This window comes from Triticum aestivum, chromosome 5A (genome assembly GCF_018294505.1).
Source record: "Triticum aestivum cultivar Chinese Spring chromosome 5A, IWGSC CS RefSeq v2.1, whole genome shotgun sequence".
Taxonomy (NCBI): domain Eukaryota; kingdom Viridiplantae; phylum Streptophyta; class Magnoliopsida; order Poales; family Poaceae; genus Triticum; species Triticum aestivum.
This window is the reverse complement of record NC_057806.1, coordinates 470,506,380-470,532,760: the sequence shown is the minus strand read 5'-3', so window position 1 is coordinate 470,532,760 and position 26,381 is coordinate 470,506,380. Positions and strand designations below refer to the sequence as shown.

At 43.3% G+C, this 26,381-nt stretch overlaps 1 pseudogene; it reads right to left on the bottom strand.

Annotated features, from left to right (window-relative positions):
- Positions 1–22,285: 22,285 nt before the first annotated feature.
- LOC123101399 (F-box protein At3g07870-like) lies at positions 22,286–25,607 on the bottom strand (annotated as a pseudogene).
- Positions 25,608–26,381: the final 774 nt, after the last annotated feature.

Below are 26,381 nucleotides of genomic sequence, written 5' to 3'. Positions count from 1 at the left end.
CCACCAAGTGGGGCCACAAGCCCCGGAGGGCTGCATGGGCCAAGTGTGGGAGGGGACCAGCCCCAGGTGGGCTGGTGCGCCCCCCACAAGGGCCCCAGGCGCCTAAGGGGAGGAGGGGGGGCAAACCCTAAGGGCAGATGGGCCTTAGGGCCCATGCCTGGTGCGCCTCCCTCTCCCCTCCACCTGGCCGCCACCCAGATGGGATCTGGGGGCTGCCGCCACCCCTGGGAAGGGAACCCTAGGTGGGGGCGCAACCTCTACCCTCCCCCTATATATACTTGAGGTGTGGGCCGCCCAAGACACACGAGTTCCTCTCCTTCTTGGCGCAGCCCTACCCCTCTCCCTCCTCGTCTCTTGCGGTGCTTGGCGAAGCCCTGCTGGAGTACCACGCTCCTCCACCACCACCACGCCGTTGTGCTGCTGCTGGATGGAGTCTTCCTCAACCTCTTCCTCTCTCCTTGCTGGATCAAGGCATGGGAGATGTCACCGGGCTGTACGTGTGTTGAACGCGGAGGTGCCGTCCGTTCGGCACTAGGATCTCCGGTGATTTGGATCACGACGAGTACGACTCCTTCAACCTCGTTCTCTTGAACGCTTCCGCTTAGCGATCTAGAAGGGTATGTAGATGCACTCTCCTTCCCATCGTTGCTGGTTTCTCCATAGATAGATCTTGGTGACACGTAGAAAAATTTTGAATTTCTGCTACGTTCCCCAACAGTGGCATCATGAGCTAGGTCTATGCGTAGTTTCTATGCACGAGTAGAACACAAAGTATTTGTGGGCGTTGATTTTGTTCAATATGCTTACCGTTACTAGTCCAATCTTGTTTCGACGGTATTGTGGGATGAAGCGGCCTGCACCGACCTTACACGTACTCTTACGTGAGACTGGTTCCACCGACTGACATGCACTAGTTGCATAAGGTGGCTAGCGGGTGTCTATCTCTCCCACTTTAGTCGGAACGGATTCGATGAAAAGGGTCCTTATGAAGGGTAAATAGCAATTGGCATATCACGTTGTGGTTTTGCATAGGTAAGAAACGTTCTTGCTAGAAACCCATAGCAGCCACGTAAAACATGCAAACAACAATTAGAGGACGTCTAACTTGTTTTTGTAGGGTTTGCTATGTGATGTGATATGGCCAAGAAGAATGTGATGAATGATATGTGATGTATGAGATTGATCATGTTCTTGTAATAGGAATCACGACTTGCATGTCGATGAGTATGACAACCGACAGGAGCCATAGGAGTTGTCTTTATTTATTGTATGACCTGCGTGTCATTGAACAACGCCATGTAATTACTTTACTTTATTGCTAACCGGTAGCCATAGTAGTAGAAGTAATAAGTTGGCGAGACAACTTCATGGAGACACAATGATGGAGATCATGGTGTCATGCCGGTGACGATGATGATCATGGAGCCCCGAAGATGGAGATCAAAAGGAGCAATATGATATTGGCCATATCATGTCACTATTTGATTGCATGTGATGTTTATCATGTTTTTGCATCTTATTTGCTTAGAACGACGGTAGTAAATAAGATGATCCCTCACTAAAATTTCAAGAGAAGTGTTCTCCCTAACTGTGCACCGTTGCGAAAGTTTGTCATTTTGAAGCACCACGTGATGATCGGGTGTGATAGATTCTTACGTTCGAATACAACGGGTGTTGACGAGCCTAGCATGTACAGACATTGCCTCGGAACACATGCGAAACACTTAGGTTGACTTGACGAGCCTAGCATGTACAGACATGGCCTCGGAACACAAGAGACCGAAAGGTCGAGCATGAGTCGTATGGTAGATACGATCAACATGAAGATGTTCACCGATGTTGACTAGTCCGTCTCACGTGATGATCGGACACGGCCTAGTTGACTCGGATCATGTAATCACTTAGATGACTAGAGGGATGTCTATCTGAGTGGGAGTTCATAAGATGAACTTAATTATCCTGAACATAGTCAAAAGGTCTTCGCAAATTATGTCATGGCTCGCGCTTTAGTTCTACTGTTTAGATATGTTCCTAGAGAAAATTTAGTTGAAAGTTGATAGTAGCAATTATGCGGACTAGGTCCGTAAACTGAGGATTGTCCTCATTGCTTCATAGAAGGCTTATGTCCTTAATGCACCGCTTAGTGTGCTGAACCTCGAACGTCGTCTGTGGATGTTGCGAACATCTGACATACACATTTTGATAACTACGTGATAGTTCAGTTAAACGGTTTAGAGTTGAGGCACCGAAGACGTTTTGAAACGTTGCGAAACATATGAGATGTTTCGAGGGCTGAAATTGGGATTTCAGGCTCGTGCCCACGTCAAGAGGTATAAGACCTCTGACGATTTTCTTAGCCTGCAAACTAAGGGAGAAAAGCTCAATTGTTGAGCTTGTGCTCAGATTGTCTGAGTACAACAATCATTTGAATCGAGTGGGAGTTGATCTTCCAGATGAGATAGTGATGTTTCTCCGAAGTCATTACCACCAAGCTGCTAGAGCTTCGTGATGAACTATAATATATCGGGGACATATATGATGATCCTTGAGATATTCGCGATGTTTGACACCACAAAAGTAGAAATCAAGAAGGAGCATCAATTGTTGATGGTTGGTGAAACCACTAGTTTCAAGAAGGGCAAGGGCAAGAAGGGATACTTCATGAAACGGCAAATCAGCTGCTGCTCTAGTGAAGAAACCCAAGGTTGAACCCAAACCCGAGACTAAGTGCTTCTGTAATAAGGGGAACAGCCACTGGAGCAGAATTACCCTAGATACTTGGTAGATAAGAAGGCTGGCAAGGTTGCTAGAAGTATATTGGATATACATTGTGTTGATGTGTACTTTACTAGTACTCCTAGTAGCACCATGGTATTAGATACCGGTTCGGTTGCTAAGTGTTAGTAAACTCGAAATAAAAGGCTACGGAGTAAACAGAGACTAGCTAAAGGTGAGCTGGCGATATGTGTTGGAAGTTTCTCCCAAGCTTGATGTGATCAAGCATCGCACGCTCCCTCTACCATCGAGATTGGTGTTTGCATTGAGCATAGACATGATTGGATTATGTCTATCGCAATACGGTTATTCATTTAAGGAGAATAATGGTTACTCTGTTTATTTGAATAATACCTTCAATGGTCTTGCACCCAAAAATGAATGGTTTATTGAATCTCGATCGTAGTGATACACATTTTCAAGCCAAAGGTATAAGATAGTAATGATAGTACCACACAAATGTGGCACTGCAATTTGAGTCATATTGGTATAAAACGCATGAAGAAGCTCCATGTTGATGGATCTTTGGACTCACTCATTTTTGAAAGGATTGAGACATGCGAACCATGTTTGTTGGTAGATATGCACGAAGAAACTCTATACAGATGGATCGTTTGGACTCACTTGATTTTGAATCACTTGAGACATGCAAATCATACCACATGGGCAAGATGACTGAAAGCCTCGTTTTCAGTAAAATGGAACAAGAAAGCAACTTGTTGGAAGTAATACATCTTGATGTGCGCAGTCCAATGAGTGTTGAGGCATGTAGTGGATATCGTCATGTTCTTACTTCACAGATGATTTGAGTAGATACTGAGTATATTTACTTGATGAAACATAAGTCTGAATTATTGAAAGGTTCAAGTAATTTCAGAGTGAAGTTGAACATCGTCGTGGCAAGAGGATAAAATGTCTATGATATGATCGTAGAGATGAATATCTGAATTATGAGTTTGGCACAGAATTAAGACATTGTGGAAATTGTTTCACAACCAATACAGCCTGGAACACCATAGTGTGATGGTGTGTCCGAACATCATAACTGCACCCTATTGGATATGATGCATACCATGATGTCTCTTATCGAATTACCACGATAGTTTATGGGTTAGGCATTAGAGACAACCACATTCACTTTAAATAGGGCACCACGTAATTCCGATGAGATGACACCGTATGAACTATGATTTAGAGAAACCTAAGCTGTCATCTCTTAAAAGTTTGGGGCTGCGACGCTTATGTGAAAAAGTTTCAGGCTGATAAGCTCGAACCCAAAGCGGATAAATGCATCTTCATAGGACACCCAAAACAGTTGGGTATACCTCATGTCTCAGATCCGAAAGCAATAAGGGATTGTTTATAGAATCGGGTCCTTTCTCGAGGAAAAGTTTCTCTCGAAAGAATTGAGTGGGAGGATGGTGGAGACTTGATGAGGTTATTAAACCGTCTCTTCAACTAGTGTGTGGCAGGTCACAGGGAGTTGTTCCTGTGGCACCTACACCAATTGAAGTGGAAGCTTATGATAGTGATCATGAAACTTTAGATCAAGTCACTACCAAACCTCGTGGGATGACAAGGATGCGTACTACTTCAGAGTGGTACGTAATCCTGTCTTGGAAGTCATGTTGCTAGACAACAATGAACCTACGAGCTATGGAGAAGCGATGGTGGGCCTGGATTCCAAAATGGCTCGAGGCCATATAATCCGAGAGAGGATCCATATATGAAAACAAAGTGTAGACTTTGGAAGAACTACTTGATGGTCGTAAGGCTGTTAGGTACATATGGATTTTAAAAGGAAGACGGACAATGATGGTAAGTATCACCATTAAGAAAGCTCGACTTGTCGTTAAGATGTTTTCCGACAAGTTCAAGGAGTTGACTACGATGAGACTTTCTCACTCATAGCGATGCTAAGAGTTCGTTGGAATTATATTAGCAGTCACTAGATTATTTATGAAATCTTGCAGATAGGATGTCAAAAAAAACATTGTTTCCTCGACGATTTTCTTGAGGAAAGGTTGTATGTGATACAACCGGAAGGTTTTGTCAATCCTGAAAGATGCTAATAAGTATGCAAAGCTCCAGCAATCCTTCTAAGGACTGGAGTAAGCATCTCGGAGTTGGAATGTATGCTTTGACGAGATGATCAAAATTTTGGGTGTATACAAAGTTTATGAGAAACTTGTATTTCCAAAGAAGTGAGTGGGAGCACTATAGAATTTCTGATGAGTATATGTTGTTGACATATTGTTGATCAGAAATGACGTAGAATTTCTGGAAAGCATATAGGGTTATTTGGAAAGTGTTTTTCAATGGAAAACCTGGATTAGGCTACTTGAACATTGAGCATCAAGATCTATGAGGATAGATCAAAAATGTTAAATGGTACTTTCAAATGAGCACATACCTTGACATGATCTTGAAGGTGTTCAAGATGGATCAGTCAAGGAAGGAGTTCTTGCCTGAGTTGTAAGGTATGAAGTTAAGACTTAAAGCTCGACCATGGCAGAAGAAAGAGAAAGGACGAATGTCGTCCCCTATGCTTTTGTCATAGGCTCTATACGGTATGCCATGCTGAGTACCGCACCTGATGTGTGCCTTGCCACATGTCTGGCAAGAGGGTACAAAGGTGATCCAGGAGTGGATCACTAGATAGCGGTCAAAATTATCCTCGGAGTAATAAGGACATGTTTCTCGATTATGGAGGTGATAAAGAGTTCGGCGTAAAGGGTTACATCGATGCAAGCTTTAACACCTATCCGAATGACTCTGAGTAGCAAACCGGATACGTATAGTGGAGCAACCATTTGGAATAGCTCCAAGTGGAGCGTGGAAGCAGCATTTATAATATGACCTAGAGATTTGCAAAGTACATACGGATCTGATTGTTGCAGACCCGTTGACTAAAACCTCTCTCACAAGCAAAACATGATCAAACCCCAGAACTCATTGAGTCTTAATCACATGATGATGTGAACTAGTTTAGTGACACTAGTAAACTCTTTGGATGTTGGTCACATGGCAATGTGACCTGTGAGTGTTAATCACATGGCGATGTGAACTAGATTATTGACTCTAGTGCAAGTGGGAGACTGTTGGAAATATGCCCTAGAGGCAATAATAAATTAGTTATTATTATATTTCCTTGTTCATGATAATCGTTTATTATCCATGCTAGAATTGTATTGATAGGAAACTCACATACATGTGTGGATACATAGACAACACCATGTCCCTAGTAAGCCTCTAGTTGACTAGCTCATTGATCAATAGATGGTTACAGTTTCCCGACCATGGACATTGGATGTCATTGATAACGGGATCACATCATTAGAAGAATGATGTGATGGACAAGACCCAATCCTAAGCATAGCACAAGATCGTGTAGTTCGCATGCTAAAGCTTTTCTAATGTCAAGTATCATTTCCTTAGACCATGAGATTGTGCAACTCCCGGATACCATAGGAATACTTTGGGTGTGCCAAACGTCACAACGTAACTGGGTGGCTATAAAGGTGCACTACGGGTATCTCCGAAAGTGTCTGTTGGGTTGGCACGAATCGAGACTGGGATTTGTCACTCCGTGTGACGGAGAGGTATCTCTGGGCCCACTCGGTAGGACATCATCATAATGTGCACAATGTGATCAAGGAGTTGATCATGGGATGATGTGTTACGGAACGAGTAAAGAGACTTGCCGGTAACGAGATTGAACAAGGTATCGGGATACCGACGATCGAATCTCGGGCAAGTATCGTACCGCTAGACAAAGGGAATTGTATACGGGATTGATTAAGTCCTTAACATCGTGGTTCATCCGATGAGATCATCGTGGAACATGTGGGAGCCAACATGGGTATCTAGATCCCGCTGTTGGTTATTGACTGGAGAGGTGTCTCGATCATGTCTGCATGTTTCCCAAACCCGTAGAGTCTACACACTTAAGGTTCGATGACGCTAGGGTTATAGGGAATAGATATACGTGGTTACCGAATGTTGTTCGGAGTCCCGGATGAGATCCCGGACGTCACGAGGAGTTCCGGAATGGTCCGGAGGTAAAGATTTATATATGGGAAGTCCTGTTTTGGTCGCCGGAAAGGTTTCGGGGTTTATCGGTAACGTGCCGGGACCACCGGGAGGGTCCCGGGGGTCCACCAAGTGGGGCCACAAGCCCCGGAGGGCTGCATGGGCCAAGTGTGGGAGGGGACCAGCCCCAGGTGGGCTGGTGCGCCCCCCACAAGGGCCGAAGGCGCCTAAGGGGAGGAGGGGGGCAAACCCTAAGGGCAGATGGGCCTTAGGGCCCATGCCTGGTGCGCCTCCCTCTCCCCTCCACCTGGCCGCCACCCAGATGGGATCTGGGGCTGCCGCCACCCCTAGGGAGGGAACCTAGGTGGGGGCGCAGCCCCTCCCCTCCCCCTATATATACTTGAGGTTTGGGCTGCCCAAGACACGCGAGTTCCTCTCCTTCTTGGCGCAACCCTACCTCTCTCCCTCCTCGTCTCTTGCGGTGCTTGGCGAAGCCCTGCTGGAGTACCACGCTCCTCCACCACCACCACGCCATTGTGCTGCTGCTGGATGGAGTCTTCCTCAACCTCTCCCTCTCTCCTTGCTGTATCAAGGCATGGGAGACGTCACCGGGCTGTACGTGTGTTGAACGCAGAGGTGTCGTCCGTTCGGCACTAGGATCTCCGGTGATTTGGATCACGACGAGTATGACTCCTTCAACCTCGTTCTCTTGAACGCTTCCGCTTAGCAATCTACAAGGGTATGTAGATGCACTATCCTTCCCCTCGTTGCTGGTTTCTCCATAGATAGATCTTGGTGACACGTAGGAAAATTTTGAATTTCTGCTACGTTCCCCAACAGCTTTACCCTCCATCAAGCAGCCACCACCAAGAGTGACGAAAATCAGTTCATCCTCCAAGAGAGAAGACGAGAGAAAACCAAGAGAGCAAGGGAAGAAGAGGAAGATTGAAGGAAGAAGCAAGGGAGCTCCTCCCCAAGGTTGTGATGGTCCAGATCCACTACCTTGTCTCCTTCAAGCTTCAGTTCCACCATCTTTGGTGAGGTTGTTCCAATCCCTAGTTCTTGAGCCCCAATCTTGTTGTGTTCATCCAAGATTCAGAAATCTTGATGTATGAGATCGTCTAGTGCTTTCTAGAGAAGAACTTGTTGTATCCCACATTTGATAATAGTGGAAGAGGATTTGGGTGGCTTCGGCCCGTGGTTTTCCCCCTTAAGTTGAGGGGTTTTCCACGTAAAAATCTGGTGTCTCTTTGTTGATGCTTGGTGCTGTCCAGAAACCTACTCCTACCACAAGACACTAGGTTGAGGAGTGTCTTTCCTGCTGAGTAACATTTTCTGCCTCCATATATGCTGCTGCATATGTTTCCTTCCGTGCTAAGCAACAATCCTTGAATTAGTTTATGATGTGGTGCTGAGATTACTTGTTTCCACTGCAGTTATCAGTTAACCACAAGTGCATTTGTGCGCTAATTCCCAACAGAGTGGCATCAGAGCCTTGGTTTCTTAGAAGGTTGCAAATCCCAGTTGCTTGATTGTTGCTGGAAGTGCTGCTCACAATGGCTTTGGAAGAAAGCGCTACTGCAAGTGGCATGATAAAACTTGATTCCTCCAATTACTCATTATGGAAGCCCATGATGGAAGACATCCTTTATTGCAAGGATTTGTATGAGACAATTGTGAAAGACAAGATACCCACAGGTGTCACGGAAGAAGAATGGAGAGTGTTGCACAGAAAGGCAGTAGGTATGATTTGGTTGTACATCAACCATAATATTTTCCACCATGTTGCAAATGAAACAAATGCTTATGAGATGTGGCAAAAGTTGGAGTCTATGTATGAGAGGAAGACATCAATGAACAAGACCTCGGTGATCAAAAGACTTGCAAAGCTTGAGTACCGAGATGGCACAAGTTGAAGGAAATATGCCCTAGAGGCAATAATAAAGTTATTATTTATTTCCTTATTTCATGATAAATGTTTATTATTCATGCTAGAATTGTATTAACCGGAAACATAATACATGTGTGAATACATAGACAAACAGAGTGTCACTAGTATGCCTCTACTTGACTAGCTCGTTAATCAAAGATGGTTATGTTTCCTAACCATAGACAAAGAGTTGTTATTTGATTAACGGGATCACATCATTAGGAGAATGATGTGATTGACTTGACCCATTCCATTAGCTTAGCACTCGATCGTTTAGTATGTTGCTATTGCTTTCTTCATGACTTATACATGTTCCTATGACTATGAGATTATGCAACTCCCATTTACCGGAGGAACACTTTGTGTGCTACCAAACGTCACAACGTAACTGGGTGATTATAAAGGAGCTCTATAGGTGTCTCCAAAGGTACATGTTGGGTTGGCGTATTTCGAGATTAGGATTTGTCACTCCGATTGTCGGAGAGGTATCTCTGGGCCCTCTCGGTAATGCACATCACATAAGCCTTGCAAGCATTGCAACTAATGAGTTAGTTGCGAGATGATGTATTACGGAACGAGTAAAGAGACTTGCCGGTAACGAGATTGAACTAGGTATTGAGATACCGACGATCGAATCTCGGGCAAGTAACATACCGATGACAAAGGGAACAACGTATGTTGTTATGCGGTCTGACCAATAAAGATCTTCGTAGAATATGTAGGAGCCAATATGAGCATCCAGGTTCTACTATTGGTTATTGACCGGAGATGTGTCTCGGTCATGTCTACATTGTTCTCGAACCCGTAGGGTCCGCACGCTTAAGGTTTCGATGACAGTTATATTATGAGTTTATGAGTTTTGATGTACCGAAGTTAGTTCGGAGTCCTGGATGTGATCACGGACATGACGAGGAGTCTCGAAATGGCCGAGACATAAAGATTGATATATTGGACGGCTATATTCGGACACCGGAAGTGTTCCGGGTGATTTCGGAGAAAACCGGAGAGCCGGAGGGTTACCGGAACCCCCCCGGGAGAAGTAATGGGCCATATGGGCCTTAGTGGAGAGAGAGAGGGGCAGCCAAAGGTGGGCCGTGCACCTCCTCCCCCCTGGTCCGAATTGGACTAGGAGAGGGGGCGGCGCCCCCCTTTCCTTCTCCCTCTCCACTTCTTTCCCCCTCCTAGTAGGAGTCCTACTCCTACTAGGAGGAGGACTCCTCCTTGGCGCGCCATAGGGGCCGGTCGGCCTCCTCCCCTTGATCCTTTATATACGGGGGCAGGGGCACCCCTAGACACACAAGTTGATCCACGTGATCATATTCTTAGCCGTGTGCGGTGCCCCCTTCCACCATAATCCTCGATAATATTGTAGCGGTGCTTAGGCGAAGCCCTGCGACAGTAGTACATCAAGATCGTCACCACGCCGTCGTGCTGACGGAACTCTTCCCCGACACTTTGCTGGATCGGAGTCCGGGGATCGTCATCGAGCTGAACATGTGCTAAAACTCGGAGGTGCCGTAGTTTCGGTGCTTGATCGGTCGGGCCATGAAGACGTACGACTACATCAACCGCGTTGTCATAACGCTTCCGCTGTCGGTCTATGAGGGTACGTAGGCAACACTCTCCCCTCTTGTTGCTATGCATCACCATGATCTTGCGTGTGCGTAGGAAATTTTTGAAATTACTACGTTCCCCAACAGTGGCATTCGAGCCTAGGTTTTATGCGTTGATGTAATATGCACGAGTAGAACACAAGTGAGTTGTGGGCGATATAAGTCATACTGCTTGCCAGCATGTCACACTTTGGTTCGGCGGTATTGTTGGATGAAGCGGCCCGGACCGACATTACGCGTACGCTTATGCGAGACTGGTTCTACCGACGTGCTTTGCACACAGGTGGCTGGCGGGTGTCAGTTTCTCCAACTTTAGTTGAACCGAGTGTGGCTACGCCCGGTCCTTGCGAAGGTTAAAACAGCACCAACTTGACAAACTATCGTTGTGGTTTTTGATGCGTAGGTAAGAACGGTTCTTGCTAAGCCCGTAGCAGCCACGTAAAACTTGCAACAACAAAGTAGAGGACGTCTAACTTGTTTTTGCAGGGCATGTTGTGATGTGACATGGTCAAGACATGATGAGATATAAGTTGTTGTATAAGATGATCATGTTTTGTTGAAGTTATCGGCAACTGGCAGAAGCCTTATGGTTGTCTCTTTATTGCATAAGATGCAAGCGCCAAATAATTGCTTTACTTTATTGCTATGCGATAGCAATAGTTGCAAGAGAAGTAGTTGGCGAGACGACCATGTGACGACACATTGATATAGATCAAGATGATGGAGATCATGGTGTCATGCCAGTGACGATGGAAATCATGACGATACTTTGGAGTTAGAGATCAAAGGCACAAGATGATGATGGCCATATCATGTCACATATTTTGATTGCATGTGATGTTTATCTTTTATGCATCTTATCTTGCTTTGATTGACGGTAGCATTTTAAGATGATCTCTCGCTAATTATCAAGAAGTGTTCTCCCTGAGTATGCACCGTTGCGAAAGTTCTTCGTGCTGAGACACCACGTGATGATCGGGTGTGATAGGCTCTACGTTCAAATACAACGGGTGCAAAACAGTTGCACACGCGGGATACTCAGGTTATACTTGACGAGCCAAGCATATACAGATATGGCCTCAGAACACGAAGACCGAAAGGTCGAGCGTGAATCATATAGTAGATATGATCAACATAGTGATGTTCACCAATGAAACTGCTCCATCTCACGTGATGATCGGACATGGTTTAGTTGATTTGGATCACGTGATCACTTAGAGGATTAGAGGGATGTCTATCTAAGTGGGAGTTCTTAAGTAATATGATAAATTGAACTTAAATATATAATGAACTTAGTCCTGGTAGTATTTTGCAAATTATGTTGTAGATCAATAGCTCGCGTTGTTGCTTCCCTGTGTTTATTTTGATATGTTCCTAGAGAAAATTATTTTGAAAGATGTTAGTAGCAATGATGCGGATTGGATCCGTGATCTGAGGTTTATCCTCATTGCTGCACAGAAGAATTATGTCCTTGATGCACCACTAGGTGACAGACCTATTGCAGGAGCAGATGCAGACGTTATGAACGTTTGGCTAGCTCAATATGATGACTACTTGATAGTTTAGTGCACCATGCTTAATGGCTTAGAATCGGGACTTCAAAGACGTTTTGAACGTCATGGACCATATGAGATGTTCTAGGAGTTTAAGTTAATATTTCAAGCAAATACCCGAGTTGAGAGATATGAAGTCTCCAACAAGTTATATAGCTAAAAGATGGAGGAGAATCGCTCAACTAGTGAGCATGTGCTTAGATTGTCTGGGTACTACAATCGCTTGAATCAAGTGGGAGTTAATCTTCCAGATAAGATAGTGATTGACAGAATTCTCTAGTCACCATCACCAAGTTAGTAGAACTTCATGATGAACTATGATATGCAAGGGATAACGGAAACGATTCCCAAGCTCTTCGTAATGCGGAAATTGACGAAGGTAGAAATCGAGAAAAACATCAAGTGTTGATGGTAGACAAGACCACTAGTTTCAAGAAAAGGGCAGAGGGAAGAAGGGGAACTTCAAGAAGAACAACAAGCAAGTTGCTGCTCAAGTGAAGAAGCCCAAGTCTGGTCCTAAGCCTGAGACTAAGTGTTTCTACTGCAAAGGGACTGGTCACTGGAAGCGGAACTACCCCAAGTGATTGGCAGATAAGAAGGATGGCAAAGTGAACATAAGTATATTTGATATACATGTTATTGATGTGTACTTTACTAGTGTTTATAGCAACCCCTCAGTATTTGATACTAGTTCAGTTGCTAAGATTAGTAACTCGAAACGGGAGTTGCAGAATAAACAGAGACTAGTTAAGGGTGAAGTGACGATGTGTGTTGGAAGTGGTTCCAAGATTGATATGATCATCATCGCACACTCTCTATACTTTCGGGATTAGTGTTGAACCTGAATAAGTGTTATTTGGTGTTTGCGTTGAGCATGAATATGATTTGATCATGTTTATTGTAATACGGTTATTCATTTAAGTAAGAGAATAAATTGTTGTTCTGTTTACATGAATAAAACCTTATATGGTTACACACCCAATGAAAATAGTTCGTTGGATCTCGATCATAGTGATACACATAATCATAATATTGAAACCAAAAGATGCAAAGTTAATAATGATACTGCAACTTATTTGTGGCATTGCCGTTTAGGTCATATTGGTGTAAAGCGCATGAAGAAACTCCATGCTGATGGGCTTTTGGAATCACTTGATTATGAATCAGTTGATGCTTGCGAACCATGCCTCATGGGCAAGATGACTAAGACTCTGTTCTTCGGAACAATGGAGCGAACAACAGATTTGTTGGAAATCATACATACTGATGTATGTGGTCCGATGAATATTGAGGCTCGCGACAGGTATCATTATTCTCTGATCTTCACAGATGATTTGAGAAGATATGAGTATATATACTTGATGAAACATAAGTCTGAAACATTTGAAAAGTTCAAAGAATTTCAAAGTGAAGTGAAAAATCATCGTAACAAGAAAATAAAGTTTCTACGATCTGATCGTAGAGAAGAGTATTTGAGTTATGAGTTTGGCCTTCAGTTAAAAACAATGTGAAATAGTTTCACTACTCACGCCACCTGGAACACCACAATGTAATGGTGTGTCCGAACGTCATAACCGTACTTTATTAGATATGGTGCGATCTATGATGTCTCTTACCGATCTACCACTATCGTTTTGGGGTTATGCATTAGAGACAGCTGCATTCACGTTAAATAGGGCACCATCTAAATCTGTTGAAACGACACCGTATGAACTATGGTTTGGCAAGAAACCTAAGCTGTCGTTTCTTAAAGTTTGAGGTTGCAATGCTTATGTGAAAAAGTTTCAACCTGATAAGCTCAAACCCAAATTGGAGAAGTGCGTCTTCATAGGATACCCAAAAGAAAATGTTGGGTACACCTTCTATCACAGATCCGAAGGCAAGATATTCGTTGCTTTGAATGGATCCTTTCTAGAGAAGGAATTTCTCTCGAAAGAAGTGAGTGGGAGGAAAGTAGAACTTGATGAGGTAACTGTACCTGCTCCCTTATTGGAAAGTAGTTCATCACAGAAATCTGTTCCTATGACTACTAGACCGATTAGTGAGGAAGCTAATGATGATGATCATGTAACTTTAGATCAAGTTACTACCGAACCTCGTAGGTAAAACCAGAGTGAGATCCGCACCAGAGTGGTACGGTAATCCAGTTCTGGAGGTCATGTTACTTGACCATGACGAGCCTACAAACTATGAGGAAGCGATGATGAGCCCAGATTCCGTGAAATGGCTTGAGGCCATGAAATCTGAGATGAGATCCATGTATGAAAACAAAGTATGGACTTTGATTGACTTGCCCAATGATCGGTGAGCCATTGAGATTAAATGGATCTTCAAGAGGAAGACGGACGCTGGTAGTAGTGTTACTATCTACAAAGCTAGAATTGTCGCAAAAAGGTTTTTGACAAGTTTAAGATGTTGACTACGATGAGAGTTTCTCACTCGTATCTATGCTTAAGTCTGTCCAAATCATGTTAGCAATTGCCGCATTTTTATGAAATTTGGCAAATGGATAAACAAAACTACATTCCTTAATGTATTTAAAGAAGAGTTGTATATGATGCAACCAGAAGGTTTTGTCAATCCTAAAGGTGCTAACAAAATATGCAAGCTCCAGCGATCCATCTATGGACTGGTGCAAGCATCTCGGAGTTGGGATATACGCTTTGATAAGTTGATCAAAGCATATAGTTTTATACAGACTTGCGGTGAAGCCTGTATTTACAAGAAAGTGAGTGGGAGCACTACAGCATTTCTGATAAGTATATGTGGATGACATATTATTGATCAGAAATAATGTAGAATTATTCGGCAAAGCATAAAGGAGTGTTTGAAAGAAGTTTTTCAAAGAAAGACCTCGGCGAAGCTGCTTACATATTAAGCATCAAGATCTATAGAGATAGATCAAGACGCTTGATAAGTTTTTTCAATGAATACATACATTGACAATATTTTGAAGTAGTTCAAAATGGAACAGTCAAAGAAAAGAGTTCTTGGCTGTGTTACAAGGTGTGAAATTGAGTAAGACTCAAAGCCCGACCACGGTAGAAGATAGAAAGAGAATGAAAGTCATTCCCTATGCCTCAGCCATAGGTTCTATAAAGTATGCCATGTTGTGTACCAGATCTATTGTATACCCTACACTGTGTTAAGCAAGGGAGTACAATAGTGATCTAGGAGTAGATCACTGGACAGCGGTCAAAATTAACCTTAGTGGAATAAGGATATGTTTCTCGATTATGGAGGTGACAAAAGGTTCGTCGTAAAAGGGTTACGTCGATACAAGTTTTGGCACTGATCCGGATGACTCTTAGTCTCAATCTGGATGCATATTGAAAGTGGGAGCAATTAGCTAGAGTAGCTCCGTGCAGAGCATTGTTGACATAGAAATTTGCAAAATACATACGGATCTGAATATGGAAGACCCGTTGACTAAACTTCTCTCACAGGCAAAACATGATCACACCTTAGTACTCTTTGGGTGTTAATCACATAGCGATGTGAACTAGATTATTGACTCTAGTAAACCCTTTGAGTGTTGGTCACATAATGATGTAAACTATTGGTGTTAAATCACATGGCAATGTGAACTAGATTATTGACTCTAGTGCAAGTGGGAGACTGAAGGAAATATGCCCTAGAGGCAATAATAAAGTTATTATTTATTTCCTTATTTCATGATAAATGTTTATTATTCATGCTAGAATTGTATTAACCGGAAACATAATACATGTGTGAATACATAGACAAACAGAGTGTCACTAGTATGCCTCTACTTGACTAGCTCGCTAATCAAAGATGGTTATGCTTCCTAACCATAGACAAAGATTTGTTATTTTATTAACGGGATCACATCATTAGGAGAATGATGTTATTGACTTGACCCATTCCGTTAGCTTAGCACTCGATCGTTTAGTATGTTGCTATTGCTTTCTTCATGACTTATACATGTTCCTATGACTATGAGATTATGCAACTCCCGTTTACCAGAGGAACACTTTGTGTGCTACCAAACGTCACAACGTAACTGGGTGATTATAAAGGAGCTCTACAGGTGTCTCCAAAGGTACATGTTGGGTTGGCGTATTTCGAGATTAGGATTTGTCACTCCGATTGTCGGAGAGGTATCTCTGGGCCCTCTCGGTAATGCACATCACATAAGCCTTGCAAGCATTGCAACTAATGAGTTAGTTGCGAGATGATGTATTACAGAACGAGTAAAGAGACTTGCCGGTAACGAGATTGAACTAGGTATTGAGATACCGACGATCGAATCTCGGGCAAGTAACATACCGATGACAAAGGGAACAACATATGTTGTTATGCGGTCTGACCGATAAAGATCTTCGTAGAATATATAGGAGCCAATATGAGCATCCAGGTTCCGCTATTGGTTATTGACCGGAGACGTGTCTCGGTCATGTCTACATTGTTCTCGAACCCGTAGGGTCCGCACGCTTAAGGTTTCGATGACAGTTATATTATGAGTTTATGAGTTTTGATGTACCGAAGTTAGTTCAGAGTCCCGGATGTGATCACGGACATGATGAGGAGTCTCGAAATGGCCGAGACATAAAGATTGATATATTGGATGGCTATATTCGGACACCGGAAGTGTTCCGGGTGATTTCGGAGAAAACCGGAGAGCCGGAGGGTTACCGGAACCCCCCCCGGAGAAGTAATGGGCCATATGGGCCTTAGTGGAGAGAGAGAGGGGCAGCCAAAGGTGGGCCGCGCACCTCCTCCCCCCTGGTTCGAATTGGACTAGGAGAGGGGGGGGGGGGCGGCGCCCCCCTTTCCTTCTCCCTCCCCACTTCTTTCCCCCTCCTAGTAGGAGTCCTACTCCTACTAGGAGGAGGACTCCTCCTTGGCGCGCCATAGGGGCCGACCGTCCTCCTCCCCTTGATCCTTTATATACAGGGGCAGGGGGCACCCCTAGACACACAAGTTGATCCACGTGATCATATTCTTAGCCGTGTGCGGTGCCCCCTTCCACCATAATCCTCGATAATATTGTAGTGGTGCTTAGGCGAAGCCCTGCGACGGTAGTACATCAAGATCATCACCACGCCGTCGTGCTGAAGGAACTCTTCCCCGACACTTTGCTGGATCGGAGTCCGGGGGTCGTCATCGAGCTGAAGGTGTGCTAAAACTCGGAGGTGCCGTAGTCTCGGTGCTTGATCGGTCGGGCCGTGAAGACGTACGACTACATCAACCGCGTTGTCATAACACTTCCGCTGTCAGTCTATGAGGGTACGTAGGCAACACTCTCCCCTCTCATTGCTATGCATCACCATGATCTTGCGTGTGCGTAGGAATTTTTTTGAAATTACTACGTTCCCCAACACAAGTGTGATTGAGCACTTAAATGTCTTCCAATGCCATATAAATCAACTTTCAGCCATGAAGATCAACTTTGAGGATGAGGTGCAAGCATTGTTGCTGCTGAGTTCCATGCCTGATAGTTGGAACACGCTTGTTGTGTCACTTAGCAATTCAGCTCCGGATGGGAAGCTGACTTTGGAGATGGTGAAGAATAGTATGCTGAATGAAGAAGCCAGAAAGAAGGAAAAGGGTGATGCCTCTTCTTCTGATGCGTATGTGGCTGAAACTCATGGGAAGAATGAGAACCGTGGACGCAACAATACAAGATTTCAGCAAGGCAAAAGCAAATCCAGGGGAGATCAAAGTCAAAACAGAGAAAATATATTACTTGCTTTCATTATGGCAATCCGGGACACATAAAGAGCGAGTGCAGGAAGTACAAAAGAGAGCTTGCAGAGGGAAAACTCACAAAGAAAACCGAGCAAAAGGCTGAGAGCAGTTCAGCAATGACCGCAACAGATGAGGACTATCTAGTCATTGAAGATGAAGATTGCTATAGTGATGTTCGTGATGATGCCATGAGTTGGGTTGTGGATTCAGGTGCGTCCTTCCACATCACATCACACAAGGAGTATTTCACATCTTACACTAGTGGTGTTGCTGGCCAAGTGAGGATGGGAGATAGTGGTTCGTCAGCAATTGTTGGCAAGGGCTCTATATGCATTGAAACAAACACAGGTTGCAGATTGGTGCTCGATGATGTGAGGCATGTTCCCGACATAAGGCTGAATTTGTTGTCAGTGGGCAAGCTTGATGATATCAAACATCCTAGTTATTTTGGTGAAGGAAAGTGGAAACTCACCAAAGGCTCTTTGATTGTGGCTCGAGGGAGTAAGCAAGGTAATCTCTATGTGACTAAAATCAAGTTGTGCAATGAGGTGTTGAACATTGTTGAAAAAGACACTTCGGTTGAATTGTGGCACAAGAGGCTTGGGCATATGAGTGAGAAGGGCATGCACGCTCTTGCTCGCATGGAGTACCTTCCTGAGTTGAAAGGTATATCCTTGAAACCCTGTGCACATTGTTTTGCTGGCAAACAACATAGGGCTGCATTTCGTACACTCCCTCCACATCGTGCAGAAAATGTTCTTAATATTGTGCACACTGATGTTTGCTCCACGACTGAAAAATATCATGGTGGAGCATTATACTTTGTGTCTTTTATTGATGACCATTCCAGAAAGGTTTTTGTATATGTGCTGAAACACAAATACCAGACGCTTGAAGCCTTCAAGGAGTTCCATGCCAAGGTTGAAAGAGAAACTAGCAGGAAATTGAAGTGCGTGAGATCAGACAACGGTGGTGAATACAGAGGTCCTTTTGAGAGGTATTGCAGAAATGTTGGCATCAGGCTTGAGAAGAGTCCACCAAAGACACCTCAGCTCAATGGTCTTGCAGAGAGAATGAATAGGACACTCATAGAGAGGGTCACAGCTATGCTCTCTCATGCTCATTTACCAAATTCATTTTGGGCTGAAGCATTGATGAATGCTATGTATGTGGTTAACCTATCTCCCTCAGTTCCTCTTGCAGGTGATATTCCTCAGAGAGTTTGGTCAGGGAAGGAGGTATCATACAAGCACTTGAAGGTCTTTGGTTGCAGGGCATTTGTACATGTTCCAAGGGACGAGAGATCCAAGCTTGATAGCAAGACAAAGCAGTGCATCTACCTCAGCCAACCAAGTGAAGAGTTTGGCTACAGGTTGTGGGATCCAGTAAATAGGAAGATTGTGAGAAGCCGAGATGTGATGTTCATTGAAGATGAAACAATAAAAGATATTGGAAAACCAGAGAAGCCAATAACCAACACACCTCAGGTTGACATGGATCCAATCCGTCCTCCTCTCGTGCATGACAATCATGGGGGAGATGATGACACTGAAGATAGTGGAGATGCAACTGATTAAGGCAGTACAAGTCAAAGTGGCAAGCAGCCATCAAGTGATGATGATGATGATGAAGTTGGTAATGATGATGCCAACGAAAATCCACCTGATTCACCACCAGTGCAGTAGCAAAGAAGAAGTGAAAGAAGTCACATTCCTTCTTCTAAATATCCACCACATCAATATGTGTTGATGACAGATGCAGGTGAGCCCTCATGCTATGAGGAGGCAATGTCTGATGAGAACAAGGAAGAATGGTCAGAAGCCATGCAGGATGAGATGAATTCCCTGTATGAGAATGATATATTTGAGTTGGTGAAACCGCCAAAGGGCAAGAAAGCACTCAAGAACAAGTGGGTGTACAGAGTGAAGACTGAAGAAAACACCTCACATCCAAGGTACAAGGCCAGATTGGTTGTGAAAGGATTCAGTTAGAAAAAGGGCATTGATTATAGTGAGATATTCTCTCTAGTGGTCAAGATGTCTTCGATCCGAGTTGTGCTTGGCATGGCTTCCACCATGGACTTGGAAATTGAACAACTTGATGTGAAGACAACATTCTTACATGGTGACCTAGAGAAGGAGACATACATGGAGCAGCCAGAGGGATTTATGGTTGCAGGCAAGGAGCACTTAGTTTGCAAATTGAAGAAGAGTTTGTATGGCTTGAAGCAAGCTCCTCGGCAGTGGTACAAGAAGTTTGAGTCTTTTATGACTGGGCTTGGTTACCATAAAGCACAACGTGACCATTGTGTCTTTATGAAGAGGTACGCCGAGGGTGACTTTATTATTCTCTTGTTGTATGTTGATGATATGCTGATTGTTGGAAATGGCACAAAGAGGATTGCTCTCCTCAAGAAGGCATTGAGTAAATCATTTGCCATGAAGGATTTAGGACCAGCTAAGCGAATACTTGGCATGAAAATCTCCCGTGATAGATCAAAGAAGCTGCTTTGGCTCTCATAGGAAAGATACATTGAGAAGGTACTTGAAAGGTTCAATATGAAAGATGCAAAATCTGTTATCTCTCCGCTTGCAGGCCATCACAAACTGAATTCTAAACAATGTCCTACAAGTAAGAAGGAGAAAGAAGAAATGAGGAAAGTACCTTACAAATCTGCTGTGGGCAGTTTGATGTATGCCATGGTATGCACTAGGCCTGACATTGCCTATGTAGTTGGAGTTGTTAGCCGGTTCATGACAAATCCAGGTAAAGCTCACTGGGAAGTAGTGAAGTGGATTCTCAGGTATCTCAAGGGTACTTCTACATCTTGTCTATGCTTTGGAAATGGTGATCCTGTATTGCAGGTCTATACAGATGCAGATTACGCAGGTGACAAGGATCGTAGGAAGTCCACATCTGGATACCTGATGACTTATGTAGGGGGAGCAGTGTCATGGCAATCAAGATTGCAGAAATGTGTTTCTACATCAACTACAGAAGCTGAGTACATTGCAGCAGTTGATGCTGGCAAGGAAGTTTTGTGGATGAAGAACTTCTTGCGAGAGCTCGGCATGAAGCAAGAGAAGTGTGTTCTGTTTTGTGACAGTCAGAGTGCTATTCATCTTGCCAAGAATTCAAGCTATCACTCTCGAACCAAGCACATTGATGTGAGGTACCATTGGATTCGAGATGTCGTGAGTTCCAAGTTGCTAAAACTTGAGAAGTTCCATATCGACGACAATGGTTCGGATATGATGACCAAGATATTGCCAAATGAGAAGCTACAAGCATGTTGTAAGGTAGCGGGCATGGCGGTGCCCCCCTCATGAGTCGGAGGGGGAGATTTGTTGGAATATCCTCCTCATGTGGGCTGTGAGGAGATGACCATTTGAAGCCTTTTAGGCAGCCCAAAGAGGTGCATAAGCCCACTACCCATTAGGGTTATGACCCAGGGTCATTTTGGACTTTGCACATGTGTGGATGAGGATGCTTTACCCTCCATCCAGCAGCCACCACCAAGAGTGACGAAAATCAGTTCATCCTCCAAGAGAGAAGATGAGAGAAAACCAAGAGAGCAAGGGAAGAAGAGGAAGATTGAAGGAAGAAGCAAGGGAGCTCCTCCCCAAGGTTGTGAAGGTCCAGATCCACTACCTTGTCTCCTTCAAGCTTCGGTTCCACCATCTTTGGTGAGATGGTTTCAATCCCTAGTTCTTGAACCCCAATCTTGTTGTGTTCATCCAAGATTCAGAAATCTTGATGTATGAGATCCTCTAGTGCTTTCTAGAGAAGAACTTATTGTATCCCACATTTGATAATAGTGGAAGAGGATTTGGGTGGCTTCGGCCCGTGGTTTTCCCCTCAAGTTGAGGGGTTTTCCACGTAAAAATCTGGTGTCTCTTTGTTGATGTTTGATGCTGTCCAGAAACTTACTCCTACCACAAGACACTAGGCTAAGGAGTGTCTTACCTGCTGAGTAACATTTTCTGCCTCCATATATGCTGCTGCATATGTTTTCCTTCCGTGCTAAGCAACAATCCTTGAATTAGTACATGATGTGGTGCTGAGATTACTTGTTTCCGCTGCAGTTATCAGTTAACCACAAGTGCATTTGTGTGCTAATTCCCAACAAAGAGTAATAAAACAAGCCGAGATGTAAAAGGCTTGTTTTTAGCTGTTTGGTTTGTGTTGCCTCGGGTCATGGTTATAAGTTGGTTAGGCTGCAGCTCGAGGACAAGCTGCATGTCTAGGTGAGTTGTAGTGTTATAGTACGTAATGGGCCTAATGAGCCTAGGTTGGTAGTATAGCCCGTTAGTCTTAGGGTTAATTAAAGATAAATGTCGCTTGCTTAGAGGTCAAGTAAGCTTTGCTTGGGAGTCAAGTAAACCTCTTTATATAAAGAGAGGAGATGTATCAATCTAATCAAGCAAGAATTAAGAAGGAAATTCCTTCCATCTTGCCCGGTCGTGGGCAAAAGGCCCCCGGCCGACTCTCTCGCGCCCTCCTTCTAGCAGCACCATAACAATAGGAATGTGCTTTTTTTTCTAAAAAGTTGGGCGCCGTCCAATAGCAATTTCTGGATATTAGGGTGCTTAAAATCAGACAACAGCAGCACATAAAGCCAGCATGAAGTCTGGTAGTGCATTTCAAGTATTTAAAACATGGCAGACTGCTTAAAATCTGTTCAAAAAATCACACCATTGTTTCTGCTTAAGGCAAGGGGCGTGTTGCTGTCGGATTTCTCGGGCCAAGCAGCATTGCGCGCTGGACATCTTGTAGAAACTAGAAACCTGAAAGTGCAATGTAATGACAAGCAACTGATGGAGCAAAAGAGGCCATCCAATCCAAGGGAGGAAGACTCTCCTTGTACAAGTTGCAGAATCACTCAGAGACGAAACGAAGTGCCCCAGAAAGCTAAGTTCAATGCTAAAGGCTCTCTTTCTTCTTGTCATAACCGTCACTGGAAGAAACGCCAGCAGCTGATGTACCCTGCCAAAAGTGAATATGGGTCAGAATATCAAATACAAGAAGCGCTCGCAACTTTCGTCCCATGTGAGGCAGCATGCAAAATTCTGATGAAAAATAAGGTGACATATCAGATATCGATGTTCCTCTCTAACAGGAAACACGGGACACAATGTTGCTAAATTTCAAGACAGGAATCAGAACAATACAGATGAAAATGAAAATTTGTGACAGAATAATCTTCTAGGCTACTCACAAAATTCTTTGTTTTAGAACTCTAGCTTGTAACTTAATCTACTGTTCATAGGTATATGGAATAGAACAAGAAGAAGAAGAAGAAACCAGTGAATAGTTACTTATGCACAATCAAAGTAACAAAATCCCATGCTCAATTAGCACAACTATGCTCATCGCTCAGCATGTACAAAATATTCCACCAAACATGAAACTGAAAATGCATGCAAGAAAATGGACAGACAGTAGGATAAGTTGCTTAGTTCTGAAGATAAGTTAATAGGCTTCATAATTACAGCAAATGAGACCAGTACGACACAACAGAAACAAGAAACAAGAACTATAAAGGTTGCTGAAAACATGGATAATTTAGAAGTTAGAGCCCATGCAAAAGTTCACCTGATCCAATATTCTAATACTAGAGATGTTATCCATTGCCTGCTTCACGACCTATACGGAAGACAACTTTGTCAAATATGGCATATTTCACCAACAATAGTAAATAGTGTTAGTGCATCAATAAATGCAAGCACACTGTCACACTGTACCTTAATCATGTGTTTTATCTTACTTAAACGAGCCATTAACTTCTGCTGCTCCCGATTCTGCTCCACCCAATTAAGCCTCCGGACAGACAATGGCTATTAGATAATTGCAAGAAACTTGTTAACGCCATAGTTACAATGCACTTAAAATATTATTATGCATTTGGCCTTAGATAATTATTAATGTTTTGAACTAACACAGAAAAGGTGTGATAACATGTGTTCTATCATTTGAGGAGAGAATTACCTGATCTGGATTATCTGGTTTGCGCTGCAACAGCTGATTGAGTTCCGTGAGTACATGTTCTGCAATGTTATATTGCTTATTCTGCAAAAACTTGCACATTTTACTCGATGTTTCTGTGAGTTCCTACAAAATAGCAAATTAGTAGTTTGTCAAATCTTAAAATAATAATATTCATCAAGGCTTAATAATAACAGTCTGGCACACATACAAGTAAGTCATGCTCAAATTTGTGGATCTGGCTCCGCACATCCGCATCCTTGCCAAGCATACACTTCCATGTCTCCCACTTCTTCAATTCCCAGCCTTCCCGCTGTTTTGGTCTACGTACAATTCCAGCCTTCTTGTAGACATCTAAACGTACAAGTGACTTCACACAAATGTAGGATTGCATGTTGCATGGCTTGCGGGGACTGAAATCCAACAGGTGTACCCACTCTGGTTAACATCAAAGTTCTCACCGAACAACTCACATGAACATACATTATTGCTGCAGGATCCTATCCCTGTGGACAAAATGTGGACCTGGAATATAATTTGGTGAGTACTTAATATTGTACTTCTGACTCCACCTTTGTTGCACTACCGTGTTGTCAAGTGTCCATATCTGCATCTCACCAAGAGCAGTTCCGGGATCATAACGACTTGTTTGAGCAGTTACTATACATATTTTCCCACCTATATCTCTGATCCAGAACTTACAAGGACCGTAACGATCATGATCTTCATGTGCTGCTGGCAGTTGTATCGTTGCAAAACTTTCTTCCCTGAGTGATCAAAGGAAATAACTGCATGCTGCCAGCTAGCTAACATGTCTTCAGTTAACCAATACATTTTGCCATCAACATTGACAATTCCAGAGTTTCTCACAATGATCAAGCTAAGAGCTTCTGGGGTTCGGATATCTTTCCATTTCTCATCACCAAGCGTGTAAACTTGAATGACACCGAACCTATCTTTATTATGGGGGCGGCCCTTAACACAATCACCAAGGAAGTGTGTAATCTTGTATTCTTTTGTCACGGGATGAAATCCAAAGCTGTAGAAAGAGAAGTGATCACCTTTAACATTCTTCGCAGGTTTCTCAAGATGGAGACATTCACCAGTTGCAAGGTTAGCTATCTTGATAGTTGATGTCTTTGTGTATAAGCCAAGGAGTCCATTGCATGAACCAAAAAGGAAATCATCAGGCCCAATCACTGGCACTGCATATGTCGATGGCGACCAGGCTTCGTCAACCAGTATAGCAATAGCATCACTAGGGTAGGGCCTGCCTGAGGCTGACTCTTGCGGGAAGAACAGAAGGGCATCTCGGGGCGCACACTGGAGGTGTGATGCGACAAACTGTGGATCCTAGATGAAGTTGTGCCAGTGCTTGCAGACACCAACGCACCTCAACAAAGTGCTGACTGGAAGCCTCAAAAATATCCGCTCAATGAGGTCTTCTGGGAGACTGTTTATAATGCATTCCTCATTTCTTTGCTTCTTTGCTTTGGTTTCCTCAGAAATCAAAGCAGGCAAAATCTAGACTCCCAAGGAGACCTAGGCACCGAATCCTTATGCAAACACACATACAAAAAACAATAGGGCAAACTCTGTAAAGATTATGATTAACAGTAATTTGCTGGCAAGTGACATCAAGTTTAGGTAAAGTTTATCAGATGTTTTAAGTTTATCTACTGAGAATGGGTAAAGAAAGAAATAAGTGGCGGATCTGTGGCAAATATGGAGCCTTGTATGGCCATTGACTAATAATTGTAAGCACATCAATATACGTATGTTCCGAAAATGTTGAAAGATAAAGCTAGTTTAAAACTAAAGGCAGGGTCAAGTGCACCACCACAACACATGCCCTGACCGACTCTTTGCACAGCAGAATGTGTGCATCAGCGCAACAACCGTACAACATAGAAATAGTTTACACTGAAGCATCGGACAGAACAAGCAAACTGTGCATTTGGCGTTGGGAAAGGCGCACGAATCCGGATCAGCCAGCAAAAACTGCATCAGCGACAAAGAGAACCGGCCGTGGACAGCAATTTCGGCACCAGTTATAAGTTCCAGCTACGGCGGACATCAATTTCTGCCATTTTGTGAGTTTCGGGTAATACGCGGAGCAGGCAGTAAGAGTAAATGGCACTGGCGGTCCGAGAACTTGTGCTGCGGGTGCACTTAAATTACGGTACTTGCAAACTGAAAAAATCCGTCATAGAACTTGCATTCCGGGTGCAGATAGGTCACATATGACATCTGAATCGGCCAGCTGCCCGGTTTTCGAGAAAAACCCGTCATAGAACTTGCGTTGCGGGTGCAGATAGGTCACATTTCAAATTTTTCGTTTATGAACATTTTTTTAAAGTCACGAATCACAAAGTTTTTTAATAAATATTTTTTAATTTATCGTTCGAGAACATTTTTTTAAAGTCGTGAATCACAATTTTTTTAAATGTTCACAACTTAAAAAAATGTTCGCGAATCACAAATATTTTACAAATTTATCATTCTCGACCATTTTTTAAAGTTGTGAACAAATAGTTTTCAAATTAATCGTTCATGAACATTTTCAAATTTATTGTTCGAAATATTTTCAAATTTTTCGTTCGTGGACATTTTTTAAAATCACGAATCGCAAATATTTTTAATAAATATTTTTAAATTTATTGTTCTCGACCTTTTTTTTAAGTCGGGAATCACAAATATTTTTTTAAATGCTCACAACTTTAAAAAAATGTTCGCGAATCACAAATATTTTTCAAATTTATCGTTCTCGACCATTTTTTT